Source organism: Chelonia mydas, chromosome 15 (assembly GCF_015237465.2).
Source record: "Chelonia mydas isolate rCheMyd1 chromosome 15, rCheMyd1.pri.v2, whole genome shotgun sequence".
NCBI lineage: Eukaryota > Metazoa > Chordata > Testudines > Cheloniidae > Chelonia > Chelonia mydas.
In genome coordinates this window covers 6778471-6797330 of record NC_057856.1, presented here as the reverse complement: position 1 = coordinate 6797330, position 18860 = coordinate 6778471, and the positions used below count along the sequence as shown (strand labels likewise).

At 45.3% G+C, this 18860-nt stretch overlaps 1 long non-coding RNA gene across 1 annotated transcript in view; it reads right to left on the bottom strand.

The window, feature by feature from the left end:
- The window catches only part of LOC122463082, a 58112-nt gene that overhangs the window by 23962 nt on the left and 15290 nt on the right, over positions 1-18860 (bottom strand). Inside the window, exon 4 of the long non-coding RNA XR_006286064.1 lies at positions 12508-12602. This is a non-coding gene — a long non-coding RNA (uncharacterized LOC122463082). The remainder of the gene's footprint in view (positions 1-12507; positions 12603-18860) is intronic.

The window sequence follows — 18860 nt, the reverse complement described above, 5'->3', positions numbered from 1 at the left end:
AAAATATATATCAGCCCCCTGCTGCTTTTCGAAGTGCTGGGCCCCTGGTGGGGAGGGACTGCCAGGGGAGTGACCCTTCCAGCCATCTCAAGAAGAAGACTGATGGAGTCCAGTGGGAGCCACACATCCAGCTGTTCCATTGCCAGAGAAGCCTCACCAATGACATCAGGCCTTGAGAGCTGGCTGGGAGGTGTGGAGGCGAGTGAAAGAGGTGGAAGTGTGTGTGTGTGGCAGGGTGAAGGGAATTCTGGGCAGCAAAGACTGACTGACCTGACAGTGCCTAGCCCCAGTTGTAGGAGTCGTGCGCTCAGGCTGAGGGCAGACAGGATATGCCCCTCTCTTCACAGCATGCTAGGCCCCAGGAGAGCCATGCCCTCCGACTCTGTATGTGGAAATGCAGAGCTCCACGCAGCAAGGCGGCACACAGCAGAATTGCATCAATGACCTACAACGACCTCTCATGCTTCCGGTATAGAGTGCTAAGTGCATGGGGCTAGATCCGATTCTTGTCAGCCCTTGGAGCCCTGGGATTTTACTCAGGTAAAAAGTTCCAGTTCGGACAACTGAGCCATAGGACAAAGCAAGCAGAGCATTTGGGGATGGTCATAGTGCACCTGGCAGGTATTATAAAAACAAAAGTAAGAACAGACTGACTGCAGCCACTGCAGTACAGACTGTAGGCACATATATGGCACCCCATCACCACAGTATCTATTTCCCAGTCTCTGATGTATTTATCCCCCAACACCATGGAAGGGAGGGAAGAGCTGCCATCTCCATTTTACAGAGGGAGACCTGAGGCCCAGATGAGCCCATATCCCCAAGGGTATTTTGGCACCTAACTCCCATTGAAGTCAGTGGGAATCTGGCTTTGAGGATCTGGCTCTAAATCAAGTGGCCAAGGTCCCACAGAAAGTCTGGGGTAGAGCAGGAACTTGACCCCAGCTCTCCGCAAGCTCTCGGCTGGTGCTGTAACCATTTGGCCACCCTCTTCTCTATGCAAAGGTTTGTGAACCTCTTTCCCCCTCTTAAGGCCCTTAGGAAGCTAAGTGAACTTTAATTCATGGAGCTTTAACGAATGAGGAATTAAGTCTTTCAAGACCATCTCAGATCATTCTACTCCCTTCCACCTTCAGGAAATGTCCTGAAGAGGAAAGACCTGTTGTGTGTCGTGGGTCTGCTGTGTGAGGGGATGGGGCTGGGGGCGAAGAAGCCACAAAAAGCAGTTTCCAGTCTCCCCGTAGATGACAGAGCAGCGCTTCATGGAAGCAGCCTACGCTGCACTGTGGGAGAATGGCCATTGGATCTGCAGTGCGGTAGATCCATTAAATCAACTCCCTACGGCTCTGGAGCAGCTACACTGATAACACCCGCTCCAGTTAGGAGATTGCAAAAAGGTGCCAGGACCCAGCTCCTTTCCCATAGATGGAGAGTGCTAATTCTTATGAGAGCTGATGTTTTTCCTAAAACCCCAGCTCCTGGAGACAGCTGATTACTTGAGACTGTCAACGTTCATTTTAAGAAAGCAAGTCGCTAGACCTCATGGTGGCAGAGGCTGGCATGAAAAAATCCCCTCCCCCCCCAAAAGGGTCAGGAACCAGCAAGCAAAGAAAACCCCATATTTTATTCATTGAAAACTTAGCTTTAAGCCAATCTCACGCTTTGGGTGGGGGTGGGGGGGGCGTCCCCTTGGACTCCTGCTTTTTGAAGAGGTGGGGTTGGCAGTACTGCAGCTGCTTGCCAATATGGGGCCAGATCCTCAGCTGGTGTAAACTGACACAGCTCCAGTGAAACCCGTGGAGCTAGGCCAGTCTACAGCATCTGACAAGCTGTGTATTAGCAAGTTATGTTCGGGGGCTCTCTGTCTAAGGAGTGAAAATTGATACCTTGCAACATGAGCAGGGCTATCCTACTCCACACATAGTCCAGTCCAGGAGAGAGAGTGGAAAAAGCAAATGAGTGGAGTAAGATCTTGTCTACACACAAAAATTATGCTGCTTAAAGTGGTTCAGAGACCTAGCGTGGATGCAGTTATATCAGTATCAAAAGTGTTTATACTGGTATAACTATTCCCATATGGAAATGTTTAGGCTAACCTGGGACAAGGCACCTTTATACTGCTATAACTGCATCTACAGTGGTTGTTCCAGTACAAGCCTTCTAACCCCCCGCCTCTCAAATTACACCCTTGACAGACAGTTATATTGGAACAAAACCTGTGTGTAGACTATGCCCTAAATCTACAGAATAAGCTGTCTAATATTATGTTACAGGGAGGCGGCATGGCCTAATGAACGGAGCAGTGGACTGAACCATAGTTCTATTGTCAGCTCTGGGCTACTGGGTAACCTTGGGCAAGCAGCTTCCCCTCTTTGTGCCTCAGTTTCCCCATTTGTAAAATGGGGATAATGACCTCCTTTGTAAGATGCTTTGAGAGCTATAGCTAAGCAGCCCTCTATGAGGTTTTATTATTGTCTGAGAAAGATGTATGTCATCACAGAGTTAACGAACGTACAAGAAAGGAAGAAGAGTTAATGGTCTGGGCCTGATTCTTCACACACTTGCACCTTGCATTGGTCATTGACACCAGTGCAAAGCCAGTTTGAAATGCTACATTCTGACTGGTGGAGTTTTCAGGCCCTTTGCACTGGGTCAGTGACCTCACAGGATGCATAGCAGCATTGCGGAATCAGGCGCTGGCATAGCCCAACTGCTGGCATAGCCCAACTGCTGGAGCTTTAATGTGGCAATAATTTAGGGCTTGAGGTTTTGCATTAATATAGATATATTTCAAAAAGCACTGAGGAACAGATCCTCAGGAGATGTAAGTCAGCATAGCTACACACATCTTCAGGGAGCTACACTGAATTATACCAGCTGAAAATCTGGCCCTCTGGGTATTAAAAAACAAAACAAATACACACTTTCAGCTCTATTCCTCCGCTCTCTACTATGCAGTCCCCAGCAGAGAAAGTGTATGCTGAAAGGCTACTTTGTAACAGCAGCCTGGGGCTTCTCCACCCTCCCACCCTGTCAGCAGAGCACCTGGTTAATACTCAGAGATGCAAGTGAATTGCTGAAGAAAGTAATGCCTTGTTTGTCAGCAAGACTGACAAGAGAAGGGAGGACCAGTGCGACTGGAAGATATTGATCTTGCTAAATGAAGGAACCTGAAAGTGGCAGAAGGAAAGTGTGAGGCCAGACGGGACCTCAGACAACATCCTTTCCTCTCTGCTGCTTGTCGCTCTGAGCCAGGAGAGACCAGGTCCTCGGAGGCACTAAAGTGTCACTTGATGTTATCAATAAATTGTCAGCCTGAATTTCTGCGGATTGCCAAGGGTCACTTGCCGCCACGTCAGAGGCTCTGGCGTCATTGGGTAATGGCTTCCCTGGAGGAGGGCAAAGGGGAGCCAACAAGATGATCTGACATGTGCAGCGAGAGCCACATCAGGAAAGTATTGTCGTCTGAACGGAAAGGTGGAAAAGTTTTTGGTCTCTGCACTGAAGTCTGTTCCAAAGGGACTCAGCGAGATCTGGGACTGACAACATCAAAAGTACAATGCTCTGCAGACTTTTTGTTTGCCTCTCTTATCTAAAGTGCTTTCTCCTGCCTCACGCAGCTGAGTTCCAGCGGTTCAGGGAAGGTCCAGCAGCCACCCCCACCTCTGAGCACCACAGGACAGCAGCCGCTAGAACCTGTGAAACACCAGGTCCTTGGAAATGGGCTGCACTCCATCCCAGCACACACGCCCTGAGCGCAGAATATTCTGCTATATGAAGTAGCTCATTGCAGAAGCTCGTGAAGAGATCACTGCTATGGTTTGATCTGGGCAAGGCTACAGCCACAACAAACTGGCAGAAAGCGACGTAGGCAGCTGCAATCAGCACGTTCTTTTGAAGGCTGCCTGCAGTGGAAAACTGGCCTGGCTCAGCTGACTTGGGCTTGTGGGGCTAAAAATGTGTAGATGCTGGGGTTTGGGCTGGAGCCTGGGACATGACACCCCGAGAGAGGGGTGGGTCTCAGAGCTTGGGCTCCAGCTCAAGTGCATACAATTATTTTTAGCCCCACAGCCCAAACCTTGGGAGCCCAAGTCAATTGACCTGGGCCATGAGACTTGCTGTGGTGGATTTTTTTATTGCAGTGTAGACATACTCATTGTTCCCTTATACTGCCCGCTGTGCCTGATTCCACCTGTTGTCTCTCTTCCTGAGACTGTAAACTCCTTGGGGGCAGTGACCACCTTTGTGTTTGTAGAGGACCTAGCACAATGGGGTCTTGGTCCCTGATTAGGGCTCCTTGGCACTTTGGTAATATAGGCACCTTTATTACTTATGTGTGGCTTAAGGGACCTAACTTTAGGCACCCAAGTTTAAAACTATTAGCCTAAGACCCAGATTTTTAAAAGGTATTCAGGCATTGTGATGCCTAACTGATTTAGGAGCCTATGATTTAGTCACTTAGGAGCCAAAATCCCTTAAAAGTTCTGGGCCTCAGTGATCTGTAGAAGGTTTGTAGCAGAAACAGAAATAGGTCTCTTAGCTCCTGCTCCCATTTTAAGCTACAAGAGCACTTAGAACCTCAAGATCAACCAAGTTTGAATGAGCCTAAAAAGACTCATCTATCTACTCACTCCCAGGTGTGCAGAGCCAGGTTGAGGTATGATGAGCATGGTGAAAAGGAGCCATTTGCTAGTGGGAAACCAGATCTAGAAAGCTTGACACATTGTGCAGATACATTATATAGCCAACATGTTCTCCAACTTGACTTTATTGTCCATGTTCTGTAGTTCTGGTCTTTTTAGCCATTGTGTCGTCTCGTTCCAGCTAAGGAAAATTGGTTTTTACCTTTAGTTATTTTAGTAGCATTGCAGTAGTACCTAGGAGCCATGAGACACCACTGTGAGACACTGAATAAAACAGTGAACAAAGATGGTCCTCCCTCTCCCTCCCGGAAAAACTCATTAAAACAAAACTTGGATTGTAATTCCTAATAGAGTTGGAAGCCTACTGCATAGTGGGAGAGCTAGAACGCACTTCACTCTGCATCTGCTCCAGCTCCCTGGGAAACCATTCAGAGTCAGTTGCTGGATCTCCAGTGGGAGCAGAATTCAGCCACCCGTAGAGGTATCTCACTTATTCTCTTATGTGCTGAATTAGGGTTTAGGGTTGATCCATTGCAACACTACTTCATTTTTACATCCATGTGACTGTATTGACAGTTACATCCCCATTAACTATGCAGTAGCAAATGGGGCCCTTTATTCACATGTACTCAGATTTTTTAAATGTAAAAATAGCAAATTTTCTTGCATGCGGAGTTTGCCTCAAGTTCCCAAGACTCCTCTTCAGCTTGAGCCTGGGTTAAACAGTTAAACTTTGCTTAAACTTTGCTTCCCAAGTTGGGCCTAGCCACTCAGTAATATCTTCATTTCATAGTGTATATAGCTAGAAACGTATCAAGGTAGGTTATTTTGACCTTTCAACAACAACAACAACCACCCACACAAAACCAAAACCACCACCACACAAAACCCTCATTTTTCTTTGAAGTTGTCCTATAGAAAAGGAGAAATTTCACAAAATTCAAATTTCTCAATTTTGAAATGTCAGACAGTCAAAATTCCAAAATATTTCAATCATCTCTGTATAAATATTTAGCTTCATTCTCCAGCAGGTCCATTTCCTTGCAGCATATGTAATATGGTGCCACCAAGGAGCTAAAGTAGTAGCATTTCCAGGTGTCAAACTCGAAAGAGGACGGTCTCAGAAAAGAGGAGGCAAAGCCTGGGTTCTCCTAGGTGTTCTGCAGTGCACACAGATCCTCCACTAGTGGAAAAGAAGGTTCACCAGAAACTTTGCCCCTTGAAGTACAACTTTAGTAAGAGGGGAATGTTGAATATTTATTTAAAGTCAGAGCCCCAGATCAAGACATTTTACCTTGGAATATACGAGGATTTATGCCAAGATTCACACATTTACAGTTCCAACAATTCAAGTGTCAGGAAAAAATAGTTGTTTAATTCAGCGTACTAAGTACAGCCCATGCTGCTGAAATTCCCAGCTTCTCCACAGTCTCTTCACTTCCTGTTAGAGTCTCAACCTGTCTAGGATTTTCAGTTTGCCAGTTCATCAAGATCCTGAACCTTGGAGTTCTAGAATCCTCCTGTATCCAAATCCTGAATGCTTCATTCCATCTGTATGCAAGTGAACAAGTACCGAGGGGATGATAGTGAGGAGCCACTAATAAATCTTTTTCCAGCCCTCTTTTCTGTTAATGCTGTGTTTTTCACCCTTAAATAGGACAGAAAAGCCCCTCATACTGTTATGTATCAGTTTTAAAGACTTTTAAAAGAGACAGAGAAACAACTAAAACCCAAATCACTATAGCTTGGCATGGGACTTTTATGCCACAAATTTAACTATAAGCTTTGGCAAAAGTCACATTCCCCTAAATCAACACAGAAGTGTGCTGCAGTGCTATCCAGTGCCATTGAGAAGTACGCATTAGAAACAAAAAGAACAGGAGTACTTGTGGCACCTTAGAGACTAACAAATTTATTACATAATAAGCTTTCGTGGGGTACAGCCCACTTCACTGGATGCATTGAATGGAACATATAGTAAGAAGATATATATAGACATGTATACATACATACCAGAGAAGGGGGAAGTTGCCATGCAAACTGTAAGAGGCTAATTAATTAAGATGAGCTATTATCAGCAGGAGAAAAAAAAACTTTTGTAGTGATAATCAAGATGGCCCATTTAGACAGTTGACAAGAAGGTGTGAGGATACTTAACTTAGGGAAATAGATTCAATATGTGTAATGACCCAGCCACTCCCAGTCTCTATTCAAACCCAAGTTAATGGTATCTAGTTTGCATATTAATTCAAGCTCAGCAGTTTCTCGTTGGAGTCTGTTTTTGAAGCTTTTCTCTTGCAGAATTGCCACCCTTAAGTCTTTTACTGAGTGGCCAGAGAGGTTGAAGTGTTCCCCTACCGGTTTTTGAATGTTATGATTCCTGATGTCAGATTTGTGTCCATTTATTCTTTTGCGTAGAGACGGTCTGGTTTGGCCAATGTACATGGCAAAGGGCCATTGCTGGCACACGATGGCATATATCACATTGGTAGATGTGCAGGTGAACGAGCCCCTGATGGCATGGCTAATGTGATTAGGTCCTATAATGGTATCACTTGAATAAATATGTGGAATAAAAGAAATATTGGGTCCCAATTTGGGTCAGAAGATTTTCAAAAATCTTGAAAATTCCCATGGGACAGGAAAGCCATTTTCCCACCCAACTCTAATCCATAGGAATTAGGTCCAAAGAGTTTGATGAAATGAAATGGGGTTAAATGATAGCCATGTAGAAGTTTCTACCCGTCAGATACTTGAAGAAGGGAAGGGAATTGTTTTGCATTGACCAGGGAGATAGACTCTTGTTATTGCTCAATTTATGTGAAGTTAAAGAGGCCAATAACAACTTTAAGGTGCATCTGAAGAAGATTGCATTTGACTGGCTGACTGTGAGGGTGATGAGATGAAAGGTTGAGACCTGTGCTGGGTTTTTTTGTTTTTGTTTTTTTGACACACAAATATATTCTCGCCACTTTAAAAAAAGATCCCTGAATTGCAGAGGAATGATCAGCAGGGAAGGAGAAGATGAGGGAGAAGAGCAGAATGACAGAGCCAGTGATTCACCCACTGCTTGTCACTGGGAGATGGCTCTGGGAGTTGCTCCTTTTCATTAAACCCAAGAGTTAATGCTGACCCCCGGAGAGAGGTTGAAAGAATAGAGATAACTAGTAATCTCTGGAATAAACATTTCACATTTGCTGGACTCCAGCTGAACATTTGCATCCTCTCTTTTGGAGGGAGCAGGCAGGCTCAAGTTTGGAGGAGTAAGAGGAAAGAATTTTTCCTATACCTCACCATTCAGGGAATAACAAATTCTGAACTACAAAAGACACTCAAGTGTGATAGAACAACAAAAGGAGGGCAGATTAACATGATGGGGGTGGGCAGTGCAGGGATAGAGGCGTGCCCTGAGAACAGGCCAGAAAATAGATTCTGTCCCAAGAAAAACCTCAGTTTTTGAAAAAAACTGTATTGAAACAATGCCTAATTTTTTAAATTTTTCATTCAATGAAATAAAAGTGAAAACATTTTGATGAATTTCAGAATGTTTTGTTTTGACCTTAACCCTTATTATATTAAAAATAAAGTAGATTTCAGAGCCAAAAATCAAGACAGTTTTCATTCCCCTTTGTGGGACATTTTAACATTTTTTTAAAAAAGTTTTTCTCACCTAAATTTATAGATACAGTTTTGTTAAAAACACACACACACACACTTTCATTGAAACAGTTTTTCCATCTGAAAATGCTGTTTCAACTAAAGTTTTCTGACCAGCTCTACTAGTTTTGCTCAGACATTTTCTTGTTCCATTTATTTGGATTTTGGCATGGCAAGGCGAAAAGTCTGAAGAAAGGGGGATATTCTTTCAAATTTCAATAGCCTATGATGTATAGAATCATAGAATATCAGGGTTGGAAGGGACCTCAGGAGGTCATCTAGTCCAACCCTCTGCTCAAAGCAGGACCAATCCCCAATTTTTGCCCCAGATCCCTAAATGGCCCCCTCAAGGATTGAACTCACAACCCTGGGTTTAGCAGGCCAACGCTCAAACCACTGAGCTATCCCTCCCCTGGATTGCTGTGTTCCCCCTCCCCTGGACTGCTGTACTGTCAAAGCCATCTTCCTCAGCTTAATATCTCCCTGGGAAGTTCACTCTGCTTGAGCAGTTGGCTACTTAGGTGGAAATTGCAAATTCAGATGGGGGCGGGGGGTTCAAAAGTGAGAATGGTATTCGCATATTGCTGCTGCTTATGAAGTCTGGGTGTATTTGTATTCACAAAAGAACAGACTCCCAATATTCTTTCCAGAAATATTCAGTAAAGAGCCCCCAATTGTTCCAGCCCTGACACAAGTCCAGTTAGGATGCTGATTAACTGAAGTCTAGCCATGTTTCTGAAAATCTTGAAACACCCCTAAATACCAGATCTCCAGACTTCTTGTGTTGCAAATTCAGCTGTAACCAAAGAACAATGTTTTGTCTTGTGTTCCAGTGTTTTCGTTTTACCATCACGAGCAACCTCTTTCCTATATGTACAGTTACCAACTAAATACCTTGCAGCATGTGCTATAATGAGCATTTTGGGATCACCTGTGAACAGCTAGTTTAAACCCAGATTGGCCTTTTCTTCAGTTGAGGAAGAGGGCAGGGTGGTTAACAAGAGATGGGGGGAGGAAACAGAGCGGTGGTCCGGATGCTCTGGGCTTTGCATGGAAGAGTATTAATTAGTTGACAATTGTGGAGCACTAGGTCCCTACCTGCTGATAACTGGTGCTCTGGCGTATGTGGCAGCCACCAATGGTTATCCCTTCCCAGAAGATGCTAGGTAATGGTGTCCTGTCCTGTCCAAAATGTTTAAAGAACATCTCAGTGTTTCTGTTTTGTTTTTTGACCAGCTCTGATAGTCAGCCTATGAAAGATCTGATGTTGCAGTGTTTTTATATTGGCTTCCATTAGCTGGGTTGTCACTCTCAATATCCATTTTGATGGGACAACACGTAAACTGTATTTAGCACATAATAAAAAATAGAGAGCAATTTTCTTCTTTTGTAATTTGCATCCTGACTCAGATTTGGCATAAGCAAAGTCGTTCGTAGCCAGTGAAATTACCACTTATGCCGGTCTTTAGGAAGAGCCATACACTTCTATGCCAAATGCAACATTTGGCAAACAAATCCCAACGATTTTCTGTGGGCCAGATAGGCAAAGAATGCACAGGGCATGAGCTACATGATTTATGGCGAGTTGAGAGAAGAGATCTATTCACCCAAAAGTCTATGGCACAATTGAAGTTTGTTTCTCCCTCCTTAGTGTCTTGGGTGGGAGGGAGGCAGAGTTTATCATATACACTGTGCCCTGGTGTTGAAATATGATTGATGATGCAATACTTGGCCCATTCTCATGTAGCTTTTTTGCAAGCCATTAGCCTGGGAATCAAGCACCCTGCCTGAAGCTTGTTAGCTATCTGCTGGCTCACGTTACCTGCTTATCTTCAGGAACTTAGGGAGAACCCTCAAACTATGCATATTTTTGCTGCAGCTCATCTCTGGTTCATTTACATTTAAAAGCTGGTTGCAAATACCCTGCATTGCAAACCATCCTTGCAAGAGTCTGAAATCCAGCGTGGAGCTGCACCAAGCTATTTACAGATGCTGCTCTCAGAGTGGAGAGGCTGGGTTCCAACTGGAATAGGTTGGCAGTTTAGCTGTGCTTCCACTCCGCACACAAGAGCTTGCAGAGGGGGGCGGGAAAAAAGTCCCAGCACTTTACCAGGAAAAAGCCTCAGCGGCAATAAAATTAATTTCCTCCACTAATATATACAAGACTTTCTCCAGGAGAATGATGACTCAAGCTGATCAAAGTCTGTAAGTGGTACTTATGCTATCAGTTTCACCCCCTTAATGCCCTCCTGTCAAAACAAAATCTCTCCAAAAGGCTTTGAGGAAAATCACATGAGCATAATGGCTTTCAAAAAAACCCAGCTCTAAGTACTTGAAAACATATACAGAGAGGACTATTATATAGGCTGGTGTAATAGCACTTATATTTGAATGTAAACATTCTTATATTAGCAAGTGACTTCTTACCCATGAAACGCAGCCGCGCAGCTCTGGCTGCACACGTGCAGGGTATCGCGGGAAAGGGAGGGGAGGAGCTGGGCAGCAGTGGGAATGCTGTACTATGCAGGATGGCAGCTTTAGGCAGAATGGGGCCACAGGGAAGAAGAGGGATGGGGCTCATTGAGGAATAATTTTTAAATAGAGCACCACATTAATCCCTCATCCAATGCCACTGATTCATGCCAGGAAAGAATTTGACCCACTGCACTATCTGATTCTTCTTTCTTTTTCTATTGTAAAAATGTTTGTTTGAACATGTTCAATGAATTTAGGACTGGCCTGACAGCCCTGGGAACTGAAGCCATCTGTTTATCTCCAGAATAGAGGCAGATCAGCCCCGAGAGAATGACAGTTCAGTCTCCCTGGCCCACGCAGAGCTTGTCTTGGCTGCTGGGGCTGGCAGCAAAGGGACTAAGACAAGAATTTTCAGAAGTGCCCACTGGTTTGAGTGCTCAATTTGGGGAACCCTCGATCTGATTTTCAAAGGTGCCAAGCAGCCTGCAGGGTTGAATATACACATTAGACTGCCTAGGGCCAGGTTGCGATCCTTGCTCTGCCCCTGTGCAGTACCGTGCTGGGGTGGAGGAGCTTGTGCGGCTGCTGTTTCCACACCTGTGCAGATGGGAGGGGCCAGGCAGGGGCTGGGTATGGGCATAACCTTGGCCAGAAGCACAGCTCAGCCAGCCCATAATGAGACGCCATCTGCACATGGTGTAGGGCTGGCACAGATTCTTTCTTCCCTAGAGCCAGGGGCAAAAATAAAACGGAAACCAGACTGTGACTGACTCAGTTTAGTTTCTGGTATGCTTTCGAGGCAGAAAAATTACATTCTGCCTATTCCTCGGAACTTGTGGCAAAGCCACATTACAGCCACTATTCATGTGGAGAAGTCTTGTGATAATAACATTGCCCAGGTATTGACGCCCTTCCCTTATGATTTTGTAGCTTCATAGTGGAGCTGATCAACAGTTCTGTGGAAACATTTTTTGATGGAAAAAACAGCTTTTGAACCTAAGAGGAATTTTTGTAAAAAAATAATTTTTATTTATTTATTTCACATTTCTATCAAGAGTGTTTGGTTAAAACAAAACCGAACCTGAAAAGCTGATGGTTTTAGACAACCAAAAGGGGCACCTTTTTTGATCTGGGTGGCCCAAAAGTTTCCCCACAAAAACCTGAAAAATTTGGAAGTGTTGTTTTCATTAAATATTCTCAGGAAAAAATATAATTTCCTGACCAGCTTCACCTCACGTGGGACCTTACCCAAAGTCCTCTCGAAGTCACTGGAAAGATGCCCATTGACTTCAGTGGTCTTTGCATTAGGTTCACACAGATTTACAACACTTCACGTGGGGATTTCCCCCCATCACCCACCCCCTCCCCCGCCGGTATTTACTGTCCTGCTCTCACATTTGAGGAAATTCCTTTACTTGTGATAACCATGTCTCTAGCTCACATTTTCTCTATCCTGTTGACAGTTTTAAACCAACAGATTTATGAACATTGAAGGAACAGAAATATTTAAGACATACCTACTAGTTTTCTTATCTAGAACTGCCTGGGACTGTTTTTCTAGACACAGCACTTGTAAAGGAAGAAATTTCCTTTGCTGAAGGCAGCTAGAAAGGCAGGCCTGAGCTTTTAATAAGCAGTTTTATAGCTCAGTATTAATACTATCTCAGATTTTTATATAAAAATTTCATTGCAAATCAGTTATCACTTCTGGGACCAATGAAACGCAACTCACCTCTGGGTGGAATGCATCAGCTTGACAGACACGGCACAGAACTGCTGCCCAAAGCTTTGACAGGAAGTGAAGAATTCACTATCCAATTGAAATTGCTGGGGAAATTTAAGCAGACAAAAATAAAACAACCTTGACTGAAATTTGGCTGAGACATCAAGATTGATTTAGCATCAGAAGTGCAATGGTAAGGACTGCTGTGCAACATCAAATCAAGAAGACTGCATCTCCTAAACTATGAACTCCTAAAACTATGCAAGGCCAAGGCCATGGGTTCTAGCCCCACCCAGAGAGAAGAGGGCCACCTGCTGCCTCAATAATACCACTTGCCACAGCACCCTGGGCTTTCCTTGATGGCAGTCAGTCCAAGCACTGACCAGACCTGATCCTTCTTGGCTTTAGAATAGCCGACCTTATCACAGCTGGGGATTATATGATTACAGACTGGGAAGGAGCGGGAAGTGCAAATTAGTTTGAATACAGCAGGAGCAAATGTAGACCCATACCCTGACAATGGAGCTCTGTTCTCATCACAGGTCAGATTCTCCATGTTGGCTCTGGCCCCTGTGTGCTGTGGGCACTAAGCCAAAGGAGATGGCTCCTCCCCCAACAGAGCCCTCTCACCTTGCCATAGGGGGTGGGAAGGGACATGTTGGGAGCTGGATGGAAAGCAGCTCTGCCCTGCCAATCCATAACAGCATTGTGAGCCCTTAAAGACCCTAGAATAGTGTCTAACTGAGAGCAGCCCTTGAAGAGACAGAGGGGAAGGACAGCTCAGTGGTTAGGGTGCTAGTGGTACAGGCTTCCTGTGAAACCTAAGACAGGTCACTTAGGGCCAGATTTTCAAAGGCCAACGGGAGTACAGGTGCCTAACCTGCATGGGTGTCCTTGAAAATCCTACCTGCATCTATAGACTGCTAAGTACCTTTAAAAAAATCAGTGTCTAAGCGCCCAGTGTATAAAAGGGGGGAAACAGCTTTGCTTCACAAGGGTGTGGTGAACGCAACTACACCAAGGACTGGGAAGTGCTCAGCCACAATGGAGGGGCCATGTAATACTGTTTGGGGCTAGGGAACAGGGCTGCAGCAGCTTGAAAACTGGGCCGCCAAAACCGGTTTCTTGACAGCTACCTACCCCTCAGCAGATCTTAGTACCTGATCCCTTTCAGATCAGCCTATTGGTAACAAGGGGCCACATCTCTGGTCTCTTGTTACCAGTAGGGTTCCATCCAGTTCTGGCCAAAGCCAAGCAGTAGAGAAATGTGGGAGCATTTGGATAAATAGCCTCATTTTAAGATGGCTCAGGGCCTTCTTCCCGATCCAGAAAATGGACAGGACTGCTGTTCCACGAAGGGTTCCAATCTTTAGGGCAGGGTTGGTAGGATGGGGCCTCAGTAGGCCCAGTCCAAGGGCTTGTTCTGAGCTGAAGCTGTGATGAACTTGTGAGCATAAAGGAAAACCCGTGGACGGGGTGTTGACGGATTGCTCCTGCCAGAGCCCGTGTTAAGACTGGGGAGTTCTCTGGTAAGCTTATTAGTATGCAGGCAGGTTCTTTGTTTTCTCTGTAGTGCTTTTACCTTAAGAATAAAATAGGCTTGCATAAGAAGTGCTACGTGGGTAACTTATAACTGGAACAATCGCATGGTTCACCGTCTCTAAAGAGAAAGCAAGCAGGTGTGCTTTGGCAGCCTGGCTCTGCTGGGAATAACACAGTGGAGGCAGGGAACTGTGCAGCCTGGAAATACCCCAGTCAGACAGAAGCGAGACGTAGATCTCCACCCAAGAAAGGCAATGGCTGGGGAGCCAGAAACCTGAGAGTGGGTGGGCCCCCAGGGACCACTGAGGGAAAATACAGGTGCAGTTGCCCTGAACTGAGATACTCAGCACCTGACAGAATCTGGCCCCTTGTTTCCAATAGGGTTCCATCCAGTTCTGGCCAAAACCAGGCAGTAGAGAAATATGGGAGCATTTTTGGTCTCATTTTTAAAGTTTTGATATATCTCCCCAAATACTTGATTTCAGGTTCGTTTGCTTTTTTTAAAGTCTCAGCTGGTTTGAATATCCCAATCTACAGTCTCAGACACACAGTGAATATGTCCATACTGCAGTGTGGCCTAGTGCACTGAACTGATATTTAGGAGACCTGGGTTCTGCTGCTGGGTGACCTCTGTGCCTCAGTATCCCCATCTGTAAAATGGAAATGATACTGACCTCCTTTGTGAAGCACCTTGAGATCTACTGATAAAAAAGTGCTACATAAGGGCTAGGGATGATTACTACAACCCTATTTTACACTTCAGTAAACCCTTTAATCTGAGAATGTCAAACTGCTTCATGAATAAAAACTTGTTTTCCACAGTTTCACTCTGTAACAGACATTATGCCCATTTCACCAAGGGGGAAACTGAGGCACAGTGGCCATGACTTACCCAAACCTGCACAAAGTGAACTAGGACCTAGGAGTCTTGGGTCTCAGTCTCATGCTTTAGCCACCACACAGTACTCTTCCTCATCACGTGGATGTTCACCGGAACGATCCCCAGCAGCTTAGAAGTATTTATACTCTCCTGCTTAAACATCCCCATTCCTCAATGATACGTGGCTGGAGGCATGGCTGACCACATAAACATGCCAAAGGCTGCACAGAACAAGCTCGCTTTAAGACCAAGAGCCTGTGTACTGTAAGTTCTCCCTTCACCATGTAACAGCCTGCAATGGATTGATGCTGGGGAGAAATTCTCCACTTCCCTTCACTTTCTCTCCCTGAGCAGACAAGATGGGGGCAGGGAAAGGAGGTCCTTTCCTATGGAAATTAATTATGTCTCTGTATACAGTCTGACTGCTGGCATGAAAAACATCAGAAAGAGGCCCCCAGTCCTGCTCCTTAACCCCAACCCTCCACTTCTAACACAGGCAGCTCATCCTCAGTGGAGCTCTGGTGCTCTTCCAGTCCAGTGGCTCTCAACCTTTCCAGACAACTGTCCCCCTTTCAGGAGTCTGATTTGCCTCGCAGACCCCCATGTTTCACCTCACTAAAAAACTACGTGCTTATAAAATCAGACATTAAAAATACAAGTGTCACAGCACACTGTTACTGAAAAATGGCTGACTCATTTGTACCGTACAATTATTAAATAAATCAGTTGGAATATAAATATTGTACTTACATTGCAGTGTATAGCGTATAGAGCAGTATAAACAAGTCATTGTCTGTATGAAATTTTAGTTCGTACTGACTTTGCCAGTGCTTTTTATGTAGCCTGTTATAAAACTAGGCAAATATCTAGAGGAGTTGATGTACCCTCTGGAAGACCTCTGCATATCGCCGGGGGTATGGTACCCCTTGTTAAGCCCTTAGACCTTAACCCTTGCATTGATTTAGTCTTCCTGACATCAAAGCATGACACATGCTAAATTTTAATTGCAGAGGTTGTAACAATGTTTCACTTTAGTAATTTAATCATAATCCTTGCACAGCTTGTTGAGTGAGGATCTCAAAGTACTGGCCATTAGTTATGCCTCACAACACTCTCATGAGAGGGAGGTAAGTACTAGAGAGCGTAGAACAAATCATTGCCAATTAACATAGGCTTCATCATTTACCAGACACCTTTCACAGAAGTCTCTGTAGCTACCATTGGGCTCAATCTGGTTCCTATTCAATGCACCGTGTGCCTTTGACTTTAATGGCAGCAGGATTGGGCCCACTGAATGCACTACAAGAGTCAGTCATAAGTAAAGCAATCAAAGTGAAAACACAATGAAAATTGTGACCATTTAACGGGTTCTTGGCTCAGTTCTGTAGCAAACCAAAGTGACAATTACACACTAAGCACTCAGAATTCTTTGCAACCAGTAAGTGCTTCCATGGGCATTTAATGTGGGACTCATGCCTTACTCTTTTGATGTAATCCTGTTCCAAGAAGCCTCGGGGGGCGGGGGGGGGGGGGGGGGGCACAAAGCAAACACCAGCTGTGGTACAGTTAAGTTGTGGTGTTACAGAGACACCTAATGGAAAATGTTACCACTCTGGGATTTTCACACTATTTACTAAGCACTAAGGCTTTGTTCCTGTGCACAGCCTGGGTAAACAGGCTGCACATATGGGTGACATGCAGTAGTTAAGGTGCAGGGGTCCTGCTCCCAACCAAGGCGCAGCAAAGGAGTTGCCCTGTGGCATCTAATGTGGCCTCAGGGCTGCAGTCAGCCAAGCAGCTGCTGCCTACTCTCTCCAGGCAGAAGAGTTCAGTCAGTGGATATGCAGAGCCATGGGGATGCCAGCGTAGGGCTACCACCTCTGAGGTGCAAAAAAACCAGCACATCCAGATGATCCTGAGCCCATCAAACTGACCAGTTGGCAGTGTGTACTGACAGATTTCCCAGGACAGCTACCTCCAGGAAAGGGACCAACCTAGGGAAACCCGGACAGATAGCAATGTTACCACAGCCCCACCCCGCCCCACTGCCAGATTCACTACCCAGCCAGGGAGCCCCTGCAGAGCTGTGCTGAGGATGAGGATCCTTTGAGCTGTCTCCCTGCAATCCCAGCCTTCTTCAAATACAGTGTCACCCCATTAGTTCATAGACTCATAAAATATCATGGTTAGACGGGACCTCAGGAGGTCACCTAGTCCAACCCCCTGCTCAAAACAGGACCAATCCCCAATTTTTGCCCCAGATCCCTAAATGGCCCCCTCAGGGATTGAACTCACAAGCTTGGGTTTAGCAGGCCAATGCTCAAACCACTGAGCTATCCCTTCCCCCCCCCCCAATGTATTTACACTTGATGAAATGCTTGGAGTGATCTCACTTAGAACTGCTGTAGCCCATGGTATAAAGACATAGAATAGAATCTCAGGGTTGGTCATCTAGTCCAACCCCCTGCTCAAAGCAGACCAATCCCCAATTTTTCCCCCATCCCTAAATAGCCCCCTCAAGGATTGAACTCGCAACCCTGGGTTTAACAGGCCAATGCTCAAACCACTGAGCTATCCCTCCCCCACTGCCCTGAGGCTCTTCTGTGGCTGCAGAGGCCCTGCTCTGCTCTGCCTACTGGTGTAGAACTAGTGGGAAGCTCTTCCCCGCTACTGCAAACTCCAGCATGGCCTTGGAGATTGTCAACAAGATCCACAACCACAATCATTTCCGCCTCCACTCTTAACTACCCCCCATGCGACTTGGAGTTCCTCCAGCTTCAGAAACCTCCCCCCCGCCCCCAGTTGCCAGATGTCACCAACCCCATAATTGGTAGGCATGTGTGAACTTTATGGTTTGGGTTCAGATAAGCACCTAGCAGCCAGAAGGAGAACTGGGCAGCTCAAGGATCTACCAATGGGCCACGATGTCTTTAATCTCTAGGTCACACGGCTTCATCTCCAAACCTACCAGAGAATGAAAGTTGTTCCTTCACTAAGGCCATTAGACAACTTTCAGAAGGTGACTTGGTTGTTTTCTTGGTCTATTTCCAAGGGGACAGGTGTCCTTAACTCAAAATCTGCCACCAAAGTCAACACGAATTGCCCCCTTTAACAAGTGGAGAAGCCAAGGATTGACTGATCTGTGGAAACTAAACTCTCCCCTCTTTCCTAAAAGGGGTATCTTTAAGATGAAACACATGAGCAGGCAGCAATGTAAGGGGTGTTATACACTGACACGTCCACCAGCTTTATCTTCTGTGTGGCTTTTTTTTAAAAAAAGGAAAAGTCAGCCTCCAAGGTTATAAATCGAGACCCTTCCACCAGCACTCACTGTAATTCAATTACAAACACGGAGCTACTTATCTGAAGTATCAGACGCATTTGCAAAGCTGAGCTGCGGATTTTGTAACATTGCCATTCCTTCACTGCTCTGGGAGCTATTTTTTTCTGGGCCTGACTGTAACCTCAAAATACTAAAGGGAGAAGAGAATGGTGATGTCATGAGAAGTTAACCAAACTTCCTCAAACCCCTATAAAATGTGGTCTGGGATTTTCCACAAAACTTAATGGAGTTAAGTGCCCAAATCCCATTGGATTTCTCTGGAATTTGAACATTATGGCCTTTGAAAATTACAGATTTGGTTCAGTCTTTGGTACAAAGTGCTGGTTGACCATTGTTTTTTCTAATGAAGTTCCCCTGTGCCTGGAAGTGAGCACTCAAGGGGTTAATAGCTTTATCTACAGACACTGTTCTTTCCCTACTCCTTGACAGTCCCAGCTTGGTTAACCATCTCCCCCTTTCCTTTAAACTCTTTTACAAGGCTCAGCAAGGGAATTCCAACCCTCTCCCAACCCAATCAGCAGCCTCTCATCCATTAGGGCTAATTGACAGCAGGTTCAAGGCTCTTTGTACTGACATAACTTCAAACACTGAGATTGC